The following is a 24,422-nucleotide window of genomic DNA, read 5'->3' as shown; positions in this document are numbered from 1 at the left end:
CTCTGTCATAAAATTAAGAACAAGAGCCGTTTGAAAATTATTGAATTTTCAAAAATTTCCATGAACATTTTTTAAATGTTGCTGTTTATGACCAACTTTTAGTATAGCTGAAAGATGTCAAAAATTGAAATTTCAGCAAAAGTAATTTACAAAATATGTTCTGCATTTTTTCAGCCAGCTTTATTAAGAGCCTATTTTTTCTTCTCTTTCATCTAGTATTTTGAGTACAGCTAGGTAAAAGTGGCATTGCCAATCAATCACCTTTTTCCCAACCTTAAAAAGCAAAAGGACCCATACATTTTCACAGTATTTGTGGAATTTTTACATAGATTGTTTAAGTATATCAGATGATGGTCTAAGAATCAAGGAGGCAGGATTAGAGACAACCTTAAAAGTTAAATCAAGCCAGTGCTAGGCACCTGCAGAATATCCTAGAACAGCAGACTCAACCTTTTGCTTTCTGAGCGCCCCCTGCCCCCACATGCTATAAAAACTCCATGGCCCACCTGTGCCACCTCTGTTTTTATGCATATCCAGTAGATTAAAAGGTGTATTAAATTAATAGTCATACAGTTAAACACACGTACATACAGAATCTAAAAAAGAAAAGGATAATACAGGTACAAAAATAAAAAAGTGAACATTATTTTTGGTTTACTTACTCAGTGTGAACCTTGTTTCTGGTGCTGATCAATAGTTCTGTCAAGACGTGAGGGGTATCTTCGACAAGCGTGTGTCATGGTCCATGTTCATCCTGGCTGGGCACTTTGTTCTCATTGACTTCATGGCTGATCTACACAGCCACAGCCCCTCCACCAGCTAGCCAGCCATCCAGGCGACCTGCACAGCAACACAGCCCCTCCACCCGTGCGGTGGGGCTTGGCTTCAGCTCCTTCGGCCCTGCATGGCAGAGCTCAGGCTTGGGCTTTCTGCCCTAGGTCCCAGCAAATCAAACGCCGGCCCAGCTTGGCAGACCCCCTGAAACTGGCTCATGGCCCCGCAAGGGGCTGTGGACCTGTTGAGAACCACTGCCCTAGAACACTGTCTGCACACACAGATGTGAAGACACAATCCCTGTACCAAACAGCTTAACTCTGAGACTCCAACCTGCAAAAATGCCAGGTGCTTAGTTGTCATGAGTTTAACTTTAAGCTTTACAAACAGTCCCATTGAATGGACTGGGGATTAAGAAGACAAGCAACATATGAAGGAAGGAGAGGGATACACCCCAAATATGTATAATTTTTATTTACATTTGGCCAGACTCATACAAGCTGAACAGTGACATCCAACTGCTTCTCAGTCTATGCATTATCAATTGACCAGTTACTGACTCCCCCCATTGGAAGCAGGACTTAAAGTGGGGGTAGCTTTCACACTGTTATGCAGACTATATAGGCCCCTGTTTTGATGTGTGCAGCGGCTTTATATGGTCTCAGGCCAATCTTCTTTCTTCCATTCATTATAAGAAAAGGGCACACTTTTGGGAGTGGCAGCAGTGTAATGACATTCTCTTACTTCCCTGAGGAGGGGAGACTAGACAGAGTGGTATCTGCATGGGCACTGGGCAGCAAACCACCTGGGTATCACTGCAGTGCGTGTGTCCCTCTCCCCTCTGGGGGCCAAGTGCCAGGAGAGAGGAAGACAGGAAGCGGCAGAGGAGTTCCCCCAGAGAGAGAGGCGCCAGGCTGAGCCCTCTCTCCTCCTAATCTAGACAGGGGCTGAGAGGAAAGCCCGCGCTGCCCAACCCCTCTCATCGCTGAGCTGTGGGGGAAGCCGAGCCCGAGCTGCGGGCCCCGCCCGTCAGGCTGTTCCGCGCCAGGTGCTGCGGCCGTTCCGCCGGGTGTGTCTGAGCGGAGCGGCGCGCCGCAGGGGGGAGGGGCGCGGCGCCCAAGTTTGAGCGCGCGGTTGCCGAGGGGGCCGGTGCGCGCGGCGCCGGGCAGGCGTTGGTGCCCGTCACACACCGGCCAGGGACCTCGGCGGGGCGCGTGCTGGGGGAGCCCAGGGTGCCGCGCGCGCGCCCGCCCGCCCGGGGCTGGGGAGCGGGCATTGGGGAAGCGAAGGCTGCCGGCATGGCGCTGGCGAGCGGGCGGCGGCGCCAGCAGCACGGTGCCGGGCGGGGCGCCGCTGCTGGGCGGGTGCAGACACCTGAGCGGCTGCGCTGCCTCCTCCTCCTCCTTCCCACCTCCCCCCTCACGCGGGTTTCGGCTTTCTCCCCCGCCCGGAAACTCGCCGGCCGAGCCGCGCTCGCCGCTGCCGCCGCAACAGGCCGGGCCGGGACCGGGCGCCGCCAGGTGAGTCCCAGCCGGGCAGCGACTGCGCCCCCGCGGGGGGGCTGGTTGGAAGGAGGGTCCCAGGGGCTCCCCGTCTGGTGCCCGGCCCCGGGCAGGGAGGTGGCACCCATGGGGGAGCTGGTTGTAGGGGCGGGGGAGGAGAGGCACAGGGCAGCTCCAGTTCTGTACCGGGCTGCTAAAGGCGACTGGGTTGGGTAAAATATTTTACAGATTTCCCCCACCGGCGGTAATCGACACACATCGTTGTAGTGTTTTTAAAATAGTCCCTTGCGAGTGTATGGGGCTGCATAAATAAAGCCTCATCGCAATTGACAGACTCGGCTTCGCTCACTGTTCTGATGACAAGGACAGTCCCACTCCGGCAGTCCCCTGTCACTCTCGGGTCTCCTTTATATACTTTTAAAAATTGTTTTTATTACTCTTCATCGTGTACCTTTGTAAACCTTGCAGAGGAATGGCCGTGTGGGATTTAATTCATATTGTAATAGCAAATAATAATTGAAAATATTTGTAGTTGCTAGTAACTTTGGCAATACCGTCACGTTGTTTCTAGTATAAATGGTTCCTGTTTTTATTGTAATTTTTCTAATTACAACTTTTAATTCTACATTTTTGTTCTTCTATAATGCAAGTTTATTCTTTAGGATTATATGATATAAAGGCTGACCGAGCTTCTGGGTTGGTGTCAAATTTTCCTTCAGTTTCCTTTGATCTGCCAATGGGATTGCCTTTGTCAATTTATTTTGCTTCTCTAGGCAGCATTCTAGTGCTTTTTCACATGTCATCACTTGTGTGTATAACTTCATTCCCAAGTATTCACTAAAGGCCAGGTTGAAAGCACCTAGATGCTTTTGAAAATCCCACTGGTCACCTAAATACCTTTAAAAAATCTGGCCTAAGGATACTATGCTATCTTCTATGAAATCTTTTGCAAAGGCAAATTTCTACTATAATTTTTACTAAATATAGATATGCAACCAAGATTGACAACCACAAGAATTAAAAAATGTGTTATGCATTCTAAAGTTATGAAATTAAATAAATATATTTTAGGTTCTTCTTGCCTTTTTGTTTTCTGAGCCTTTAGGGTGCACTAGCTACATGCATATACTGTTACCTTTCCCAAAGAATCTTTCCACGTAATACATTCCTATAATATTCAATACCATTTTGGACATTATTTCCCTCCACACCCCCCCCCCCACTTTAATTGAAAATATATTACAGATCCTTATTTTTGTGTAAGTAATCCTCCACCCTGCAAACACTGAAACACATACTTTACTCTTCTATTACTTCACTTGTTGCATGCATCTTTTCTTCTACTGAATTGTTTATATTTCTAATTGCGTTTTAATTTTATATCCTCTTATATGCGATATTGTGTCATTTCAGTGATGATCTTCATTCTGACAAGTTTACTGTTTTGTGCTGCCAAAATCAAAGAGGTTTTTTTAAATGAATTATTCTGTCACTCCTTTGCATTATTTGGGAGGGGAGCACAGCGCTTATCTCACCTAAAAAAAGAAAAGGAGTACTTGTGGCACCTTAGAGACTAACCAATTTATTTGAGCATGAGCTTTCGTGAGCTACAGCTCACTTCATCAGATGCATACTGAGCTGTAGCTCACGAAAGCTCATGCTCAAATAAATTGGTTAGTCTCTAAGGTGCCACAAGTACTCCTTTTCTTTTTGCAAATACAGACTAACACGGCTGTTCCTCTGAAACTTATCTCACCTAGTTTGCCTTTTAGTGAAAGTACAGTGCCGTGTCTCCTGTGTTCTTACAGTGGGAAAGCTAATGCATGTTAGTTATTCTGCGGTAAAAACACATTTTCTTAGCACTGAGGAGACAGACTATAATACTGACTCAGATGTTAAATGAAGATGTTGTTCATAGTTTGACAACTCTGATAGCGATTATGGGAGTAACACTGCTCTTTGCCATTGGAGGTAATTGCCCCTGAATATCCGCAATTTGTGTGGGTGGCATGGAAGATTAGTTAAAGCATTTTAAACTAAAAAAATTAAGAGCCCCCCCCCCCAATTTCCCTTATTCCCTTCTTTTTACTTACTAAGGAAGAATCTACATGGACACACTAAAGGTGTGAAGTTAATACACATAATTATAGCACGTTAAACCTCTGTGGGGACGCTCTTTACTTCCAAACAAGTGTCCTTAGTTTTGACAATGGCAGTCAGAGCAGTCATGGAAGATGTCAGGAGTCCTTCCCCAAAACATTATTAATCATCAGGTCTTCGACCTGGCTTGAATGTTTCAAAAGTTTTGTATAGTTCAGGTGCAACTCACATTTCATTTTTTAAGTCCAAAGTGCTCCATTGCTTCCCTCCTTTTCATCTTAACTTTCCTGAGGGTTGCCCTGTGTTGAAAAGCCTTTATAATGTTTCATGGATATTTAAATTTTATAAGACCAAAATTGATATGTGGTTTAAGATTCAAATTTAAGGTGATCTTACTCCTTCTCTCTGCCCTGTGCTGGTCAGGACATCTTTTGTGATGAGGAGATTGAAGGCCTGACAGTGGCATGGTAGATCCTGCTGTGCCCATACAGAGTGTTGATCACTTACAGTTAGGCTCCCTCTATAAGCAATGACTATGAAATGGTGGCACTCTTGTCCCATTAGAGTTAACCAGTTGACCCACATTTTTCATCTTTTAAATTGTAAAGAGTCCTTTTTATCTCATCCTCTACCCAGCTCGCTTACCAAATGTGATGTAAACCTTCTCTTACTGTGTGCTCTCAGGAAAATTTAACGTACAAACCCAGCATTGTCTCTTATGCCTTTCTTACATTATGATGGTAATATTAATGAGTCCATGACTGTCATGTTCACAAAGGAGTGAGGACTCGGTCTGATAGGCTACAGGAAAAATATGTTCAGCTCACTTAAAACATTGTGATGTTGTGTCTCAGCACAGATGCAGAGTGCTGGGCTGATCACCTGGCCCAGAAATAGGGTGTGGCAGTTTCTAGACATGTTCTGCATTTGTTTCTGCAGCTATATAGGATATTTTCATTGTAGGCAACCCACCTGGCAGGTCATTCCCTGTTTACTCATCCGATAGCTGAGCTAATCGGAGCTCAAGGGGGGGAATGTTATATCTCCTTAAAACAGCCACCTCACGTCAGTGGCTGATCAGTGCAAGAGCATGCGTATGTCTGCTGTAAGGGATGGATATGCTGACAATATGGAGAAATGTCTTGGAAAGAAGGAGGCTGACATTCTTAGCAAGATCTGAACTAGCCAGGCATGTACATTCCATAGTATGGCCATGTTAGAGAGACTTAAGGCTAGATTCACAAAGATACTTAGGCATCTAAACTTCAGACTTAAGTGCCTCAGTTTTAGGCTCCACTATGATTCACAAAACTCCTGACGAACTCTGTAGGTGCCTAAATTCACACAGCACTTACATTTTCCAAGTTGAAGTTCCCATGCTGCCTTAGTTTCTGTCTCTCTGAGCATGTGCACTGCTGCCTTACTCTAAGCTTATCTCCTGCATACACTCCAGACCCATTCACAAACCAGGGGAGATAAGACAGGTGGGTGAATGCATATGTGTAGTGCCTGATCTAGTAGGCATGCTCTAGTAAGCTTGCCTACTGGATAAGGTCCCATTCAAAATCTGGCTGGAGGAGGAGGTGGGTGCGCTATCCTCACCCACCATATAACTTTTAGTGAAGTGGTTAGAGCACTGGCTTGGGATGCGGAAGACTGGGGTTCAATTCCCCCCTCAGGCAGAAAGGGAGAGAGGATTTGAAGAAGGGGAGTCCCACATCACAGGTGAGTGTGCTTAACACTGAGCTAAAAGTTATAAGGAAGGCAGTGACATCACCACCACCTGCTGCTGCTGTTTTGTGTGGAGTTAGGTACCTGTCTAGTTCTTTCTCAAAGAAACAACTTAGTTTAGGTGCCTAAACTGCCTGACTCCAGTAGAAGGATTCCCGGTTGTGAAGTGCTAGCAGAGAGAGGTGCATCCTTGCAGTCTCAATTTAGGCTCTGAACTCGGAGCAGGGTGGGGTTTAGGACACATCCCTCATGGGCATCTCACATTGGTTAGGTTTGGCAGTTCCCTGCTTAGTGTGCTGGCTTTGTGGCTTATAGTCTCAGGCACCTATCTCCCCATTTGTTATATAGGGAGCCTAGGAATCTAACTGAGATGGAGCACACTGTTGTTCCTGTGATTTTTTTTTTTCTAGGCACCTAAAAGTTGGGCATTGCAATACTCGGCATCACAACGCCTAGTTCCTTCTGAATCCAGCCTTTACGCCTTTTCCTCGCTGCTAACAAAGGTGTTTTTGTTTTTTGTTTTTTTTTTAAATCTGAGTAGATAAGATGTATGAACTGTCCTGAGGTTTTAAAAAGGGGGGGTGGGGGTTGGGAAGAAAAAGAAAGACAAGGCACTTCAGTTTCCTCACTGATAAAAAGGCCTGAGAAAATATCTCTGAAATAAGATCATAGGGCAATGCGTGTACGTGGCAAAGTACAGAAGTTCACATTTGGCTTTGAAAACTTGTTTTTTAATATGTGTAACTGTGACAATGGGGTGGGGAGACTGTAATACGGAACAAGGTGGATTTTCTGCTTAATACCTTGTATATAAAAGGTATTCATATGTATTCAAAACTGTTTACAATGATGTCTGATATTTTCAGTGTTTTGTATGCATTAAATGTTTGTTTCATATAGAAACCATATGACCTAAACTATAATGGAAAGAGACTAGTAAAGAAATAACACCTTCATTCATGGTTTTACCTACAATAACACTGAATTTTAACTCCGTAGAGTGCTTTTCTAAATCACAAAAATATCTTCATGTGTCCAAGTTTAAAATAGAGATTTCACAATGATAGTAAAATGTGACGGGAGTGCCCCCATATGTCAAAGTTTGCTACCCCTGGACCAGAGGCTGGAGAAAGGCAAAACAGCAAATGTTAACAGGGCAGCAAAACAGAATACCTAGGTGTCAGTAACTACTACCAGCTGCAGATTATGCCAGGAGCACCACACCTGCATTTGGGACCTGCAGGGGAGACAGCCACCAGTCAGCAAGTGTGTTCCTTAGGACTCAGGTGGGAGGGATGTTTAGGCAGCAATGCTGGGCACCTCACACAGGGGGCTAGGCTTCTCCGATGCGGAGGGCTCTGCTCAGCCTGTTTGATTGGTGACACCAAAGCTTCTGCAGGCAACTGGGATTTGTTAATTTTAGGGTTAGAACTTCTCTGACTTTCGAAAGCTACAACAAAAAACGAGTGCCCTTAAATACCAATTGAAAGGGCATCCTCTGGGTACGTACTGGTAGATTAGCCTCAAAATGTAGGTATTATGAACCCCACAATACAGCTCTACAACTGATCTTACTAGAGGTGAGTAAGTGACATTTAAAAGTCAATGAGAAGTTTTGGGGGTTATTCGTGACTATATGGTCCCAGGGAACATTGCAGTATTGGGCGGGTATTAGTTGTGAGAGAGAATAAGAGAGCCTGTAGAAATAAACTGTAAACAAAAAGGAAACTGATCAATCTACTGAACAGTCCAACCTAGGTGAAATACAAAGAGTAAGTCTTCCTTTTCATTAGGTGTTGTTATTAACAGAAATAATGCATTGTGGTTTATAGGTGTCAGGATACGTAGGTTCTATTTTTTGACTGTTATTTTCTCATTATGTGACTTTGGGCAAGCTTCTCATCCTTTCTGTACCTTAGTTCCCCCCTCTATAAAACAGGAGTAATGTGCTCATCCACCTTTTTAAAGTGCTTTGAGATCTATGGACATAAAGCACTAATAATTTCAGAATTACCCTTTTTTTTTTTTCCTTAAAGAATTGAGTTTTAACTTGACAGTGATCTCAAAGTGCAATTTAACTGGAATAGTGTTCTTTATGCAGAACACTTGAGAGTTGAATAATACAGTGATAGGTGAATAATAGAGGGAATAGAGAAATGTGATCTATTGACAAACAAGGAAAAATAAATGGTTTCAGATAATAGTTGGGGAAAAAATGGAGCTGATGAGAAAAGACACTTATTGCTCTAATAAGATACTGTTTCAGTTTTGCATCATGCCTCGTAATCTGAAATAGTCAGTCAGTCAGTCTTGCTCATTTTGTGAGCTGCTGAAAGTAGGGATGGCCTAATTAGCTATCTGAGGGTCCAAAAGTTTGTTTTTATTGAGCGTTGCATATGGACCACAGCTTCCAGGGATGAGGCATAAAATCAAGACACATCCATTTTAGCTGAACTTTTTTCTAGTTTTCGATTATGATTGAGAGGAAAAGTAGATAAAGTAAAATCCTTCTTTTAGAGCACGATAAACCTGAATTGTTCTTTGCAATACGGGTGAAGGTGAAGTCCCTGCCTCAAAGAGCTAAATCATCCAGAGCCACATTTCTACAAAGACAACTGCATGGGCCTGTGCAGAGCCAATTGAAACTCAATACAATTAATAGAGAAATGCTCCTTTACCTCAAAGGGGAGTTACATTCGTTTATATAGGACATAATCCAATGCTATGGTTATAAGTGCAATAGAAGAGCCTATAAATAAAACAGAAGATGACAACATCATGGGCAGGAAAGGACAAGGGAGAGGACAACATGATTATGTGGCGAATTGGGAGGTGTCAGAGTTAAGAAGACTTTTTTCAACTATTTATATCAAGGGTGTCTTTCTGGAAAAGTTAGCATAAGATGTCTAGAAGGAACATTTGAGGGCTGCTGTTTAGCTGGAATAATCCAGCCTTACTTTGTTTGATCTGGCTGTGTAATTCTTTTTGGTCTTTATTTTTCTCTCTTTAAAATGGCAGTGAAGTATTTGACTTTACTTATTTTGCAGTAGGACAAACAAAGTAGAAATGTAAAGTGAGATCTTCAACCTCTTTCTGGTCCCTTTATGCCAGGTGAAAGGGTCAGAGCTGCATAAAGCCCTATATCCAACTGTGGAAGACCACAAAAAGTCTGTCCTGGCTTCTGAAGATTCCTTTGACAGCACTAGTGTAGTGGGTGTCCTGGGACAGGGCTACACATGCAGTGCTGTGGAGATTCTAGGTAGCATAAGGAGACTGCCATAAGTTTGACAACACCCCAGGTTTGTCTAAGTTACACTGGTGACATCAGCTGTCCCCAGAGAAGCCATAGTTGGAAGGGCACAATGTAGCTTAAATTTATCATAGACACCCTCTGCCCCCTGGGCTCCTAATTATGTGCTATACCTTTAAAGGTACATCTGCTCTTTGAGTTGGAGGTGTGACTTCCAGCTTAAGTAGACATTTCTGTGCTAGCTCCAATTGAGCTAGTGCCTTAAAAATAGCACGTAGTTGTGACAGTGTGAGCAGCTAGACACTGTGAGCACAATCCCATCGACGCATCCATGGTGACCCACTATTTTTAGCACACTAGCTTGATCAGAATAGCACGGGTATGTCTCCTTGAGTTGGAAATGACACCTCCAGCTCAAAGTGTAGACATACCCTAAGATGCAGCACCAGTAACATAGTGGTAGAAAAAGTAGTGGGTAAATTAACCTAAATTCCATATTCCCCAAATGAGAAGAGGGTAAACTCAGTTTAGCCGTGTGTACCCTTGACTACACTGTTGCACAGAACCTCACTCTTAATGATTTGATGCCCAGAGCTCATGAGTGGTCCTGTAACAGTAAGAAAAAAACCAAAAACAAAATCCCACACTGAGTCTCCATTCCATTACACAGGCTTTCCAAAGAAAAGGGAATTACTATCTCATGAAACTGGTATAATGGAGTGGAGAATCAGGTCCAAAGTATCCAATGCTGAGGGAGGAAAAATCGGTAAGGAAAGTGGATTTTTGTTTCAGGTTTCCATTAACCCGTGCAGAGAGGTTATTGGGAGAGGTTGGTGTGTGTGGAGAGAACATTTTAAAGCCTGGGAAATAGGTATTGTAATGGGGGTGGGGGGAGAAGAAACAGCTGGATAATGTCTCAAGCAATACCATGAATGAATCTGTTAACCAAACAGGCCTCTCTCTAGCTTCAGATTTCTAAAGTGTGTGCTGCAAGCACAGCTGATAAAACCTTCTGTGTAATATTACATTTAAAATGGGAAACCCAATAACTTTAAAATTAAAAGTTTTGATTAGTGTGTAATAATTTTGGAAATATTTAAAATTTCCTTCTCCACTTACTGAAGTAGCTGTTGGTTTTGTGGCACTGAAAGTTATGTTACAGATGTATAGTTCTATAATCTTGCTAAAAATAGTTAATTGGGCAAGTTTACAAATTGGAGATTGTACTGTCCTCATTTAATTATTCTAATAGGAGACAAAAACCATTTGACATTTGTTACTCACTGTGTGCTTCCTGCTATCTTCATCAGATTTTCACGCAACGCTCTCATACAGAAGTTCTTTGTTTCAGTAAGAAATCCTTGTCTAAATTGCTCCACCAATTTTACTTAAAGCTGCAGAAAATTAAACCACATCATTTTATCCTGATTTGTATGTCTTTCCAAAGTGTTTGCAGCTGTTGTCTTACTCACAGGTGTCAGTGCGTTTTATCTGATTATTGCTGTCCCCTCCACCGCCCCCCGCTTGTTTGCCTGTTTTTGGTCAGATTATTATAGTGATAACACTCCTGTAATAGTTAAGCATAACACTTGACAGTCCCTTATCACCTTACTTTCTAGGGTTTGTAATTCAGACACAAATTTTTGCTCTGGACTGAAACTTGGCACATGAGGTCTCATCACAGGAGTGAGTTGATTCACAAAATATGGAAACACATGGCAAGCTTTCCCCCCCGCCTCAGATTGTAAGCATTCAAATAGTCCAAAAGAAGGCTACAAGAATGACCAGAGTATTAAAAGGCATGAGATAACTGGCAGTGTAGAGTTTAGAAGAAGTGATAGAGGGGATGTAAGTGATCATCAGTTCCTGAAAAGTGAGTATTACTAAGGTGGTCAAGGGAAGGATCTGGAGGTAATATTTAGAAACTAAAGGGGGAAACTAGTAAACTGAGGTTACAAAAAAAAGAAATCCAGAGATAAATCAAGACTTCAGTTCTATGTCCCGGATTTTGCAACAGGCTTTGTATGGGTGGATCTCTACACCTGCACAGAATCCCCCTGAGTTCAAAGGGTCTCCATATGAATTTGAGGAACTGCTCATGTGGAGAAAGTTGCAGTATCAGGAACTATGTGGGAAGGGGAAGTGCTAGACTAGATGATCCAGGAGGTCCCTTCTAGTTTTTTAATTTATGAATAAAATACTGCATGTCCAATTATGAAGATTTATTTTTTCTGACAGCTATAGCAGACTTATTCTATAAATATCTTTCAGTGGCAGTTAATCCTTTCTATGGACTATTGGTTTTTTTTGTTCTTTTTTTTTTTAAGAAAAAACTTAATGACCAGATTCTTTGCATTTTTGCAGCTCGATTTCATTTGCTAGGCCTTAATTCTGCATCTATTAGAACTACAGTGAATCATGACCAGGAACTATATCCGTTCAGATTGTAATGTGCTCCAAACCCCTACATAATAGATGAAGGGAGAATTCAGGGATTTATGTGCTGACATTGTTCTCTGTAAGGAATAGACAGGGAAAGTCCCTGCCCTGCGAGCCTTAGTCTGATGAAGTATCCTGTTTGAATCCAGCCACTTTTTTAGCAACCAAAAGTTCTTACCATCAGGTGGGGTGTTCTGTAGTCTGTATGAAATAAATAAATGCAATGCATGAGCGTCCTTGTGACTAAAAACTGTACAGTTGTTGTTGCCAGCTGGCCACCTTGTTGGCAGTCTTGGAGAAAGGGCAAGAAATTAATAGGCCTAGAGAAAAGATCCTCCCTCTCTTGTGTATTCTATCAAGGCAAACTTGAGGAGTATTGGCAGGTGACAGTCTGGGGAAGCGTGTGCTGTCGCTGCCCTGTTTTTGTGGATAAAAAGAGGACTTCAGTCTCTTGTGTCATCACTCCAGCAACTTTAACCAGAAAGGAGAAGAAACTAAAGAGAAATATCTACATACTCACAGTGTAAATATGTACATACACGCACACAGCATAGGGTAACAATGGTTCTACAGAAGCTATTGATATTTCTGATGTTGGCTCAGACTGACCTTATCTTAGTAAATTCAAGAAAGTGCACAGCTGGAAAAAAAAAACAGAGGAAAAGGAAACAAGTTTTGTTGTTTTTGCTAGTCTCTAAATTCAGTAAGAAACAGCCAAGAAAATTCTTACATGAAAGGACAAAATCCTGCCCTAAATTACATCCACATAACCATATTGAAGCTGGTGGAATTGCATAGGTGTAACTGAGAACAGAATACAATCCTAAATATTTTTTTTAAAAAGTCAGAAAACTCTTCTGCCTGTAAACATGCAGAAGGTGGCAGATTGGATAATTCAATGGTCTTTTCTGCTTCTACTGTCTAGAATTCTGAAGTTTTAAATAATGATGAGCTGCTTTTCACTTTTCTCCCCCATATTCAATTAAGATATGGGGGGGGAGAGTCCAGAAAACAATTGTTTTTAAGAATAGCTTTAATTAAGAATAGCTTTAATTAGACAGTTTGTAGTTTACATATGGAAAAAAGATAGGCTCAAACTTTGTTCCAGCATTGGCCTCTGCCTCCAGAAACTCTAACCGGGGCAGATCACCTCACTGTTGATTGTTGGTGTCCATGGGTGGCGTGGATCTGCCATAGTGGCACAGCCAACAACTGCTGTTGTTGCCTGGCACAGCTTAGAGCAGCCTGGAGGATCAGTCCAGTGTAGTGTAGGCCCAGAATTGGGGAATCTCAGAAGGGCAGTTTGAAACCTGTCTCCTAGATATGCTCTTGGGTTGCCTCTGATAAACCTGAATTCAGCACAGTGAGCCAGATTGAGTCCCTAATGTCCCAAGAAGGTACATTGGGCTATCTTCATCAGATTTTCATGCAACGCCAATATAACAGAGCAAAATTTGTCTTACTGAGGAACTTTCATTCACAGTTCAGCTTCCCTCACTGCTTCATTTTGCCGTTAAAAAGTCAAAATCCAGCAACTGACATCTTTATCCATGGCTATGAAATTGACTGGGATGAAACACATTCCACCACACTGGGTAAAATTCTGCTTTCATGTACATCTCTGATGTAAGAGAAGGCAGAATCTATCCTTGCTACTTCATTGCCAGATCACTTGTGGTGGAAAAATTTGATTCCTTATGCAAATGTCCTGTAGAAAATAATCTTCCTATGGGTATTTCAGCTATCCTACAGAAAATAGAGAATTCTAGCGCAGGAATATAATTCTGAGGTATGACTGTAAAAAGCTCTAAAATTAATTTATATTAAGATATTGGTTTAATCTACATTAAAGTCTAGAGGACTTCCCCATAAGAAATAAGGGGTCAGTATAGAACTGCCATATAATCTGCAAAAGCAGCAATTGCAAATCATGGGATATTGATAAGTGGATTGATGTTTAGATGGAGTAATTTTAAAACAACATTCTGTAAAGTCCCCTTTTAAACTAGGATGGGAACTGTCATCTCAAACACTATTCCCCACCCCATACTACTTTCACTGGTATATGACAATGGGTAGATGTCTTTAATACTGAATTTTATAAAAGTTTCCCAGTTTCAAATACAGTTGTATAATGTGAGGAATGCTGCTCACCATAAAATCTTCAGGAATTATTGTGGTGGGTGGAAAGTAGTGCTGCTTTCTTCTTACGTGTATTATATGGACAACATCCAGATCTGGTATGAGCATTCACATGTGCTCATTAAAGCTACTGCAGTAGCTGGCAGGGTTTTACTGGAACAAAGGCATATGCCAAAGACGTGCCTCTGCACATTACATATTTAAGATCCTGTAAACCATAATGCTGACTTAGTATAATCTTCCCTTCTTTAAAATAAATGGAATTTACAGAGACACAGGAGGATGTGTATTAGGAATTCCTATTGTCTATGTAGTTGATAGACACATGGTCTTCATCTCTTCTTCTCAAAAGCATATCAAAACCTTGGAAAGAAGCTCTCTACTAGCTACTTGGATGAAGCCTGAGTCTTAACTTCAGGTCTCCTAGTCTTTTTGTTTTGGTTTGGACGTTGTGTTTTAATTGCAGGAGAAGTTCAGATTATTAATTAAGTTTAGACACTTTTGATCCTTAAATTGCCCCATTGGATGCCTTTTCCCTTCCCCTCAACAAAACTACTTGCTTAGACAAACATCAGTTTAAGGATGGAGTAACAACCGTATAAACTTATTTTTTTCGACAGACATATCTGCTAAGTTCAAAGTGTGTATCAAAGAGAGAAGTGAGGAGAGATGGGTGTAGCAGAAAAAGCCTTAACAAAAATGTATAATAAATAAGGTATGTGGCAGTCTGGAGGGAAAATGATAAAGCAACTTGCTAGCTGCCTTTCCTGCTACACCTACCACTACTTCTGGTTTCCTGGCATTAATTTTACACATTTTGAATTAAAATAATCATGAATTAAAACTACTTTACCACCTAAAATTTGTCTTCTGAACAATTTACATACCATTGAATCCCTGTTGCATTTGGCCCTCAAGAGACCCATTGTTTAGGTCTTTGCGATAATTGTATTTAGACACTTCTGTAAATATGTATGGTACCTTTTTAATAAAAAAGGTGGTGAGAGGGAACCATTTTGGAATTATTACCCAGACAATGTTCATTTAATGACAGGGCTAGATTCTTTTTGTGTTACACGGATGTGAATTAGGAATAATTATTGAAAAATCAAATCAAATTACACTGTTGTAAGTAAGAAAAGACTCAAGCATAGATTCCCTTTGCTTTAAAATGTAGAATTGCCAGATCAATGATCTTGCAGTATCATGAACTAGTCCAAGAAGTGAATATTCATAAAAGTGCAGAAATGAAAGTTTCCAAATTCTGTACCTCTTATTTGCCTGTCTTGTCTGATTTGTTTTACTTTCCCAGGAAGCTTAAGGTACTAATTATTTCCCAGTAGATGCCATTCAACAAGTCAGCCACATCTTCCTTTGTAAAGGTGTCATTTCACAGGCAATAGCTTTAAAACATTTTATGGTCTTGTAACAAATGCAACTAATATGCTGTAACATTAAAAAACTTGTATCATACTGGGGACCTGATGCAGTACTGCTCATTCTGAAGAGAATTTCCATGGGATAGTTTTAAAATGAGAAGAGGAGATGGTGTATAATAGAAATGCTGACACATCCTCAGTATGAACAATACTGTACTGTCTGGATATTTGAAAGAGCCTGAGCTGGATTCTGATCTTTTACCTGGGTGTAAATTGCAAGTAGCACAACTGAAGTCAATGGAATTACTTTGACCGCAGTAAAACATCTAGGTCTAGTCCTCTGTTCTTGTTCTCTGGGAATACCTTAAGTACTCTACACTGAAATTTATTTTCCACTGATTGCATCCGAAGAAGTGAGCTGTAGCTCACGAAAGCTTATGCTCAAATTTGTTAGTCTCTAAGGTCAGTGGTGTGCTGGAGCTGGTTCGCTAGAACCGGTTGTTAAATTTAGAAGCCCTTTTAGAACCAGTTGTTCCGTGAGGGCTTCTAAATTTAACCGACCAAAAGTGGTGCCTTAGGCGCCGACTCCATGGGTGCTCCAGCCCTGGACACCCAAGGGGAAAACTTGGTGGGTACAGAGCACCCACTGGCAGCTCCCTGGCAGCGGGGGGGCACGAGGAGGGCCACCCGCGCCTCAGCCGGGGGGGGAGGGGGCAGGGGAACCGCTCCCCGCCCCAGCTCACCTCCACCACCCTCGGCCTGAGTGTGAAGCCGCCACTTGTTTCTCAGCCCTCCCAGGCTTCCCGCCTAACAGCTGATTCCCAGGAAGCTGGGGGAGGGGGCAGAGAAGCAGAGTGGGGCAGCGCGTTCAGAGGAGGAGGCAGAGCAGAGGTGAGGTGATCTGGGGCCGGGCGCGGGGTGGGGAGCTGCCGGTGGGTGGAGCACCCAGGGAGTCGGCTGCTCCCCCACTTCCCCCCTAGCTATGTTCCCCCGCCCCTAGGAGCCAGAGGGACCTGCCGGATGCTTCCTGGGAGTTGCTCCAGGTAAGCACCTCCGGGACTCCCCACCTCACCCCCTGGCAGGTGCCTCTGGCTCTTAGGGGTGGGGTGGGCACTGACTATGGTGGCCCAGGAGACCCTCCTGCCTGGTTCTGGGGGCAGTCAAGGAATGCGGGGGGGGAAGGGGGGGTTGGATGGGGCAGGAGTCCCGGGGGGCGGGCAGCGACCCCCTTGTGGGGTGAGGAGGGAACCCATTGTTAAGATTTTGGCAGCTCATCTCTGTCTAAGGTGCCACAAGTCTTCCTTTTCTTTTTGCGGATACAGACTAACACGGCTGCTACTCTGAAAACTGAAATTTGTGGCATTCATATAATTCTGGCTTGTAAGGCACTTGTAGATAAATGGGTAAGTCAGCATTTTCTCAATACTGAAGTGTTCTGATTCTTCCCTCCCTGTTCACTATAAATCAGGAGTCTTTTAATTGAAGTTAGTCACCTGGTATAAAACCAGTGTAAGGGGAGGGGGGAATTGGGCCTACTGCTGTTTCGTTTCATTAGTAGAACATTTCACACCAGTTTGCAAAATTCATATAAATAAAAAAAAGCAGGAAAGAAACTTAGTCCCCTACTTTAAGCACACACTTAAGTGCTTTACTGAATAGGGATGAATTTGAACACATACTTGGGTGCTTTGCTGAATTGGGGCACTTGTTTAGACTAAGGGCTAGTTTACACTGGCAACGCTAAAGCGCAGCCATGGCAGCGCTTTTACGTGGCTTGTGTGGTTGTGGCACAGTGCTGGGAGAGAGCTCTCCCAGCACTCTTAAAAACAAAAAAACACCTCCATCAGGGGCGTTGCTTGCAGCGCTGAAACTTGCTGCGCTCCGGGGGGTGTTTTTTCACACCCCTGAGCAAGAAAGTTGTAGCGCTGTAAATTGCCAGTGTAGACAAGCCCTAAGGCTGTCATACTCCCGGCTTCCTACTTTGTTAAGCCTTGTTCCAGAAACCTTTTTTCTGCCTACATTTGCCAGTCAAACCATGCTAGCACATATCCAATAAGAATAATGTTAATAGACACTAATTTTGAAGTCTGTTCTTAAACATGAGACAATAGTAATTTTTGGTATTACACCTGCCCCTGATGTCCCCTGCCTTTTTATGGTTTTACAATCATTTTCTTATTATTCTGGTAATTAGTTTCTCTATTTGTTCCTGTAAGAAATATCCACACAAAATTCTGTGAAATGAACTAACTGAAAAGAGAAAATTATTTTTCCCCAAATCCCCTTTCATTTATTGGAATCTTAGTGGTTAAACAGTGGGTAAAAATGGTTGGGATAGAAGAAAGATTTTTAAATTGGTGGTATCTCTTTAAGCTTAGTGTGCTAAAGGAGTGCTAACTTGGCTTTCCCTGGTCAGTACACCCATAAGTAGACAGCATCACAATAACTTACTAGAGACTGGATTAAAAATGCTCTGAGAGATGGCTTATTATAAAACTCCCAAAGTTAATCATTAAAAGGATCACCTTCTCTTTAACTGTACAAAGACATGCTGCTTGTAGCTGCTTTTCTTTGGTGCTTTTACCTCTGGTGGTTTAATCTTCGGCAATATCAGTAAGCAAAGAACAGTAAGGAACAGCAATAGAACACCAGAATGAATGGTGTCCCCTTTGAAAACTATTCCTGCATTTTATCCTGTATATTTAAAGTTGACCTACCTTAAGTGTTGTGGGGTTGTTTTTTGTTTGGTTGTTTGTTTTTTTTTAAACCCAAACTTTTTTTTAAAGTAGTCTGTGCTTAGCAATAACAGCAACAATTATCTCTGCGCCATGGCTGGACAGCAACTGAGCTAGGGTTGTGAAATGTATTAGCAACATTAAATGCTCAAAATATGAGCATTCCTGTATTTCACATGAACTTGGTCCCTTTTCTGGATGTCAAACTTTCACTCAAGATGGAGGCCAAATTTAGCTTAAAAAACCAAAACTCTTCATTGTGAAAATGAGCAAAATTCTGCATGGTTTTTCCAGCTAATTCACCGTTTTATGAAAACGCAGAATTTTGCAATTGTGTGAAAACTGGTCACACAAAGTTGCAGAAAGTTTCACAGTTATTTTCCCATTCTTTCATACTGTCCTAAATATATTTGGATGTATAAATTGCACTGGCTACTCACTTTGTTGTCTTTGCTCTGAGCAGTCAGGAGGGTACTGATGCTTACAAGAACTTTATATTTGCATCCATGATCTCAGCCAACCCAGCATGCTCTGGGTTTGTGTATTGTCCATCCAAGGAATTTAGATTAATTGTTGCTGCTCTTATTTGTTTGTAATCCAGTAATGGGAATGTTGCATTTCCAGTCTCCCAGGGGAATGTGTTCATAAACTTAATAAGTAGAATAATATTAATGCAATAAACTATTGCAGTTTACCTAATCTAGGCATGCACTGTGTTTAGTTAAAAATCCATTTTGAGATTTTTAACTTGGGGCTTTCCATGGGATCAATGTAGCAGGTAAGCACTTTCCTTTAAGTGCACAATATAAAACTTTTAAATTACCAAAATATTTTCTGTAGTAATATGAACTAGTCATACGACAAATGAACTTTTCTTTGGAACAGAAACAGTTTGAAGTGCAATATGGTGCAAATTTCTTCTAGTTGTCAGAACCTTTCATGAATAATCCTTGAAGTATCTGATTTTTGTCTTTATCACCATGATTTACAGAGACTAACTGTATGTTCCCTTATTTTGTAATATGTCAAGTTTGGTAGGTCTCGCTGACCAGTCTTGTGTTCTTGAGAAAAAAATCACAGAAGTTTATTGTTTCTACAGAACTATGTCGGCTTTTAGTTCAGAATTACAGATGAACCAGAATGGCTTATCTCAATGCCTCAATTCCCCACTGTCCCACCAATACATAATAGTTTTATGCATAAAGTCTTGGACCCAGGTCTTGAGAGACCTGAGTTCAATTCTCTGCTCTGCCACAGACTTCCTGTATGGCATTGGGCAAGTCACTTGAGGTTCAGTTCCCCATCTGTAAAGTGGGAATAGTACTATTTCTCTACCTCGTTGGGGTGTTGTGCGGATAAATACATGAAAGATTGTCAGGTGTTTAGATATGAGAATTGCAGGGAAGGGACTGCACGTAAGTACCTTATATAGACCTGGATTGGATTTTGAACATCTGTGCTCCAAACAGTTTTTTATTTTTTATGATTGAGCTAAGTGCTGAAAACAGGAAGTAGAAATGTAAGAATGTCAAATGATAGCATTGCAAACAGTGATGCTTTAATATCTGGGTAGTTCAAGAACAACCACAATTCTTTTTCTCTAAAAGAAGTACTACAGTAATATAGAGAAGCTTAGTACAGGCAGAAGTATAACCTTGGGAAGGTTTTTTAGACAGCATTCTTTTTTAAAATATCCTGATTATGAGAGTATTGAATCAGTATTTGCAAGTTTAAGGGTATATCTGAATTTAATTTTAATTGGAATTCCATAGCCTGAAATAGTACTAAAAGGTTTAGTGTTTGTGTGTTTCTTGGCATACTACATAATTTAGTAGTGCTATTACTAATGCTGCAGATGAACACAGAGAGGGGATCTATATCTGACACAAGCAGTGCTGGAAGCTCCAACACTTGACACAGTTAAAACAAGAATAGTCAATCCACTAACATAGTGCAGGGAATAGTTTTGCATTGGCAGACTAGACAACCTAATAGAGCAAGGAAGATTTCTAATTTCTATTATTCTGTGATTCAGTGTTATAGTACAAGAAAATAGGATATACAGTAGAACCTCAGAGTTATGAACTCCAGAGTTACGAACTGTCCAGTCAACCACACACCTCCTTTCAAACTGGAAGTACACAATCAGACAGCAGCAGAGACAAAAGACAAAAAAATGCACACAAATACAGTACAGTACTGTGTAAAATGTAAACTACTAAAAAAAAAAAAGGAAAGTTTTAAAGCTATATTAAGTCAATGTTCAATTGTAAACTTTTGAAAGAATAACCATAATGTTTTGTTCAGAGTTACAAACATTTCAGAGTTACGAACACCTTGGGAATGAAGGTTGTTTGTAACTCTGAGGTTCTACTGTCCTTTTGTTTGTGTGTATGTGTGTAAGAACCCATGATGTATTTGGTGTGGTAAAGCCAAAACACAACAGTTCCTTCCTAAGGAATTTGCACTCTAGCGCATGCAAGACATGACACACTGAGAAATCTAGAGGAAAGTTTTTGCTTTCTAAGATTTATTCCTCCCGCTTTATCCTCTTCCTTTTTTGTAGTGTATAGGAATTGGGTGGTATCTCTTTAAATAGTCTGAACCCTCCAGTGGCATTCACTATATTCTCTGTTTTAGAAGCACCCAGAAAATAGTCAAGGGCAATAATAGCATGCAGCTAGGCCTTACAGGGTTGTGTATATTTAGTAAACACAGTGATTTGGGACCTAACTTTGCCCTGTGGCTTCTTCATATTGTATTTTTGTGTGGTGCAAAGAGTAAAAGACAACATTTTTCTTAGTGTTAGGGTAGACAAGGCATTTGACTGATGTAGTTGGTGTTTGTGGGAAGAATGGATCTTAGGGAGAGATTTGAATAATATAGGGGGCTTGGCACATTGTCTTAAGCCACAACCCGGAAGAAGTCAAAAAAGTGGAAGCAGGGGAAGGAAGTTAAGTGGCGTTGAGAGTGGTATAATTGAAGTGAAGCAGGAGAGAAGAAACAAGAGTGTGTTGTGAGATGGAGTGGAGACAGGTGATTTTTGGCCCTTGAAGAAAAGGATGAGAAGTTTAAACTTGATAGAAGCTGCCCATGACGACTCCAGGCGTATTTTAAATTGCATGTTTAGAACTTGAATCTGAGTTTACAGGGCCTGATTGTGCTCTCACTTTTGGTATAAGAGTGACTAGACTAAAGTGACTCTGAAAGCTAATGCACTCAGACCAGTGTGAGAGTAGAACCAAACCCTCAGTGCTGGAACAGCATCCTCCAAATATTTAGTGTAACAAAACTGATTCTTAAGCAGTTGTCTTTGCTGAGTAACTTCTTACTAATTGTACTTACACAGAACATCTGCTTTTGTTTGAAATCACTGAACAGCCAGTGGGCATGTTCAAGCTTGCCACCTCACTAGTGCTGTTCACAAACTACTACCTTGGCGACGGGTGTGGGTTGAGTTTCGTCGCTGATGTGACAGGTTTAGGTTCCCAAACATCTGAAGCAACTTCCTCTTTGTTGAAAGGACAGTGATGTAAGGTAAATCCTATTTGAGCACTTAGAGTTGTTAGACAAATTAGGTGTCCAGTTTTCCATTTTTAAATATGGAACCTTCAAAAATTAGATTTGGAATTAATATTGGGATTATAGGAAAATAGATTTATAAGAACTATATATTTTTTTACTGGATTCAGATACGGAAGTCTATTTCCCACTAGTCTAGAAATGTAACGTTGTAGCAAAAAGAGCAGAGAATGAAATCCTGCAGGATACATTTGAAAAGGCTTACAGTGGTTTATCAGCAAAAGTAGGAGTGAATTCTTGATTTTCACTGAGAAACTATGTATTATTTAATCACCTGCCAAAATGTTTTATGCAGCTATTAAAACATGTAGTATAAACCCAAAAGCACAACTGTGCCTCTGTGTCTTGCTGATAGTTATTTGGCTTTGGAAAGCGTGGGGTGGACAGGTAGGGGTGTTAAGTTGTTGGTATTGGGCTGACTGAATCCAAGTATTAGGTGGTGTAAGTGCAAACAGGAGTAAAACAGGGCTGTATCATCGCTCCAACCATGTTTGCAGTTTTTATCGCAGTCATTCTTTACCTAATTGCTGGAAAGTTTACAGCTGGCATTGAAATTATTTTACAGACTAGATGGAAAGCTGTTCAGGCTTAGCAGGCTGAAAGCCAAGAGTAAGATCTCTACGACATTGACTGTGGAACTTCAGTATGCTGATGACAACGCAATCTTTGCCCACTCTGAGAAAGATCTTCAAACTATCTTGAAATGTGTTTGCCGATGCTTACGCATCGCATGTCTTGGTCTCACTCTTAATATCAAGAAGACTAAAGTGCTCTATCAGCCCTCTCCAGATGAGGTATTACATGTCCCTTCTATCAAAATCAATGGAGTGGCACTGGAGAATGTTGATGATTTCCTCTAACTTGGACGTCCTCTTTCATCCAAGGCAGAAATTCAACGTCGCCTGAGCTGTGCCAGTGTAGCTTTTTTTCTCGATTGTGGCACAGGGTTTTTGAAGATCACGACATTCGAACAGACACCAGGCTTCTTGTTTATCAAGCTGTTGTTCTCCCAACACGGTTGTATGGGTCCAAAACTTGGACAACCTATAGACACCACTTGAAAGTCCTTGAGAGGCACCATCAACGCTTCCTTCATAAGATTCTGAAGATCAAATGGGAAGACAGGTGCACCAATATTAGTGTCCTGGAAGAGGCAAAGACCACCAGTATCGAGGCAATAATCATCCGTCAGCAATTCCGCTGAACTGGTCATGTTGTCCGGATTCCAGACCATCACCTCCCAAAACAGGTGCTCTTCTCTCAGCTGAAAGAAGAGTACCGTAACATGGGTGGACACTGGAAGCGTTATAAGGACTTACTGAAGGACAACCTAAAAAAGTGTAATATTGACATTGACACTTGGGAGATACTTGCCCAGGATCATTAAAATGGAGTGAAGTCCTATGTGATGGTCCCCTGCATTTTGAACTTGCTCGCCTGCAAGCTGAAGAGGACAAGAGGCACGGAAGGAAGGAGACACTGGCTTCTAGTCATGGTCAGCAGCCTCCTGCTGAGCCTGAAAACATCTGCCCTCATTGCAATAGAACCTGTGGTTCAAGGATTGGCCTTATTAGCCGCCTGAGGACCCATAACTCCCACGGAAGATGATCATACTTGGTAATGAGTGATCGCCCATCATCATCATTAGGTGGTGTCAGGGGCTTGTCTGAAGTTGTAATATTACCTCTTAGCTCTCAAGAGAAGTGAGGATCAAAATGTGTCCTTTTGTGTGAAAAATATGGCAAGAGAGGCTGTGCCTGGATGGTTTAGATGTACTATATGTACCTGCCTGCTGCAGCTGGCAGAACCCTGGGGCTTCTACAATGCTGGAGCGTGGGATACCACGTTCTTCATCTGTACTACATAGGCTTGTGTATTGTTCACATTCTCCCATTATCTGAAATATGCCTCCTATTTTGTCTGGAGTGGGAAGTGATAAGAGTCACTTACAGTAAAGACTAGACATAAGCAAAGCACTTGAACTAGATATCCCATGTAAGCTCCTACTCACGGGGGGACACTGGCACTCAGGCAGAGGGATTGCATGGGGAGCAAACTTGCTGCCTGATTTTATTTTATGTATGTATTTTTACCCTCCGTCTTCCCAATACCCTGGCACCTTGACAGTGATACTGTTCGACTTCTGAAGTGTGTAAGTTTCCACGACAAAGTAACAATGTGCAAAACAAAATGGTTTGATTTGTGATTACTAGCCCTTTTAATTAAAAAGCTGACGTGTGTGTTTGACAGGAATTGAAGTAGCATGGTGTGTGTCTGTTTGTTAGAAACTCATAGATTCATAGATATTTAGGCCAGAAGGGACCATTATGATCATCTAGTCCGACCTCCCGCACAACGCAGGCCACAGAATTTCACCCACCACTCCTAAAAAAGACCTCACACCTATATCTGTGCTATTGAAGTCCTCAAATTGTAGTTTGAAGACCTCAAGGAGCAGAGAATCCTCCAGCAAGTGACCCGTGCCCCATGCTACAGAGGAAGGCGAAAAACCTCCAGGGCCTTCCAATCTACCCTGGAGGAAAATTCCTTCCCGACCCCAAATATGGCGATCAGCTAAACCCTGAGCATATGGGCAAGATTCATCAGCCAGATACTACAGAAAATTCTTTCCCAGGTAACTTGGATCTTACCCCATCTAAAAACCCATCACAGGCCATTGGGCCTATTTACCATGAACATTTAATTACCAAAACCATGTTATCCCATCATACCATCTCCTCCATAAACTTATCGAGTTTAATCTTAAAGCAAGATAGATCTTTTGCCC

General features: G+C 41.8%; 1 protein-coding gene across 4 annotated transcripts in view; it reads left to right on the top strand.

Moving 5' to 3' along the window:
• Positions 1 to 1,668: 1,668 nt before the first annotated feature.
• Positions 1,669 to 24,422, top strand: part of LOC125642138 (ligand of Numb protein X 2) — a 46,598-nt gene continuing 23,844 nt past the window's right edge. For 2 of the 4 annotated variants that reach the window (XM_048862973.2, XM_075132477.1), the window contains exon 1: positions 1,902 to 2,294. The gene's annotated coding sequence lies outside the window, so the exon portion shown is untranslated. Of the gene's footprint in view, positions 1,844 to 1,901; positions 2,295 to 16,639; positions 16,721 to 24,422 lie in introns of those variants that run through there. The other 2 variants (XM_048862974.2, XM_075132478.1) reach the window with 2 other exon arrangements.

Source organism: Caretta caretta, chromosome 9, assembly GCF_965140235.1.
Source record: "Caretta caretta isolate rCarCar2 chromosome 9, rCarCar1.hap1, whole genome shotgun sequence".
NCBI classification, from domain to species: Eukaryota; Metazoa; Chordata; order Testudines; family Cheloniidae; genus Caretta; species Caretta caretta.
The sequence above is the reverse complement of the archived record's forward strand: the minus strand, read 5'-3'. Positions and strand labels throughout refer to the sequence as shown.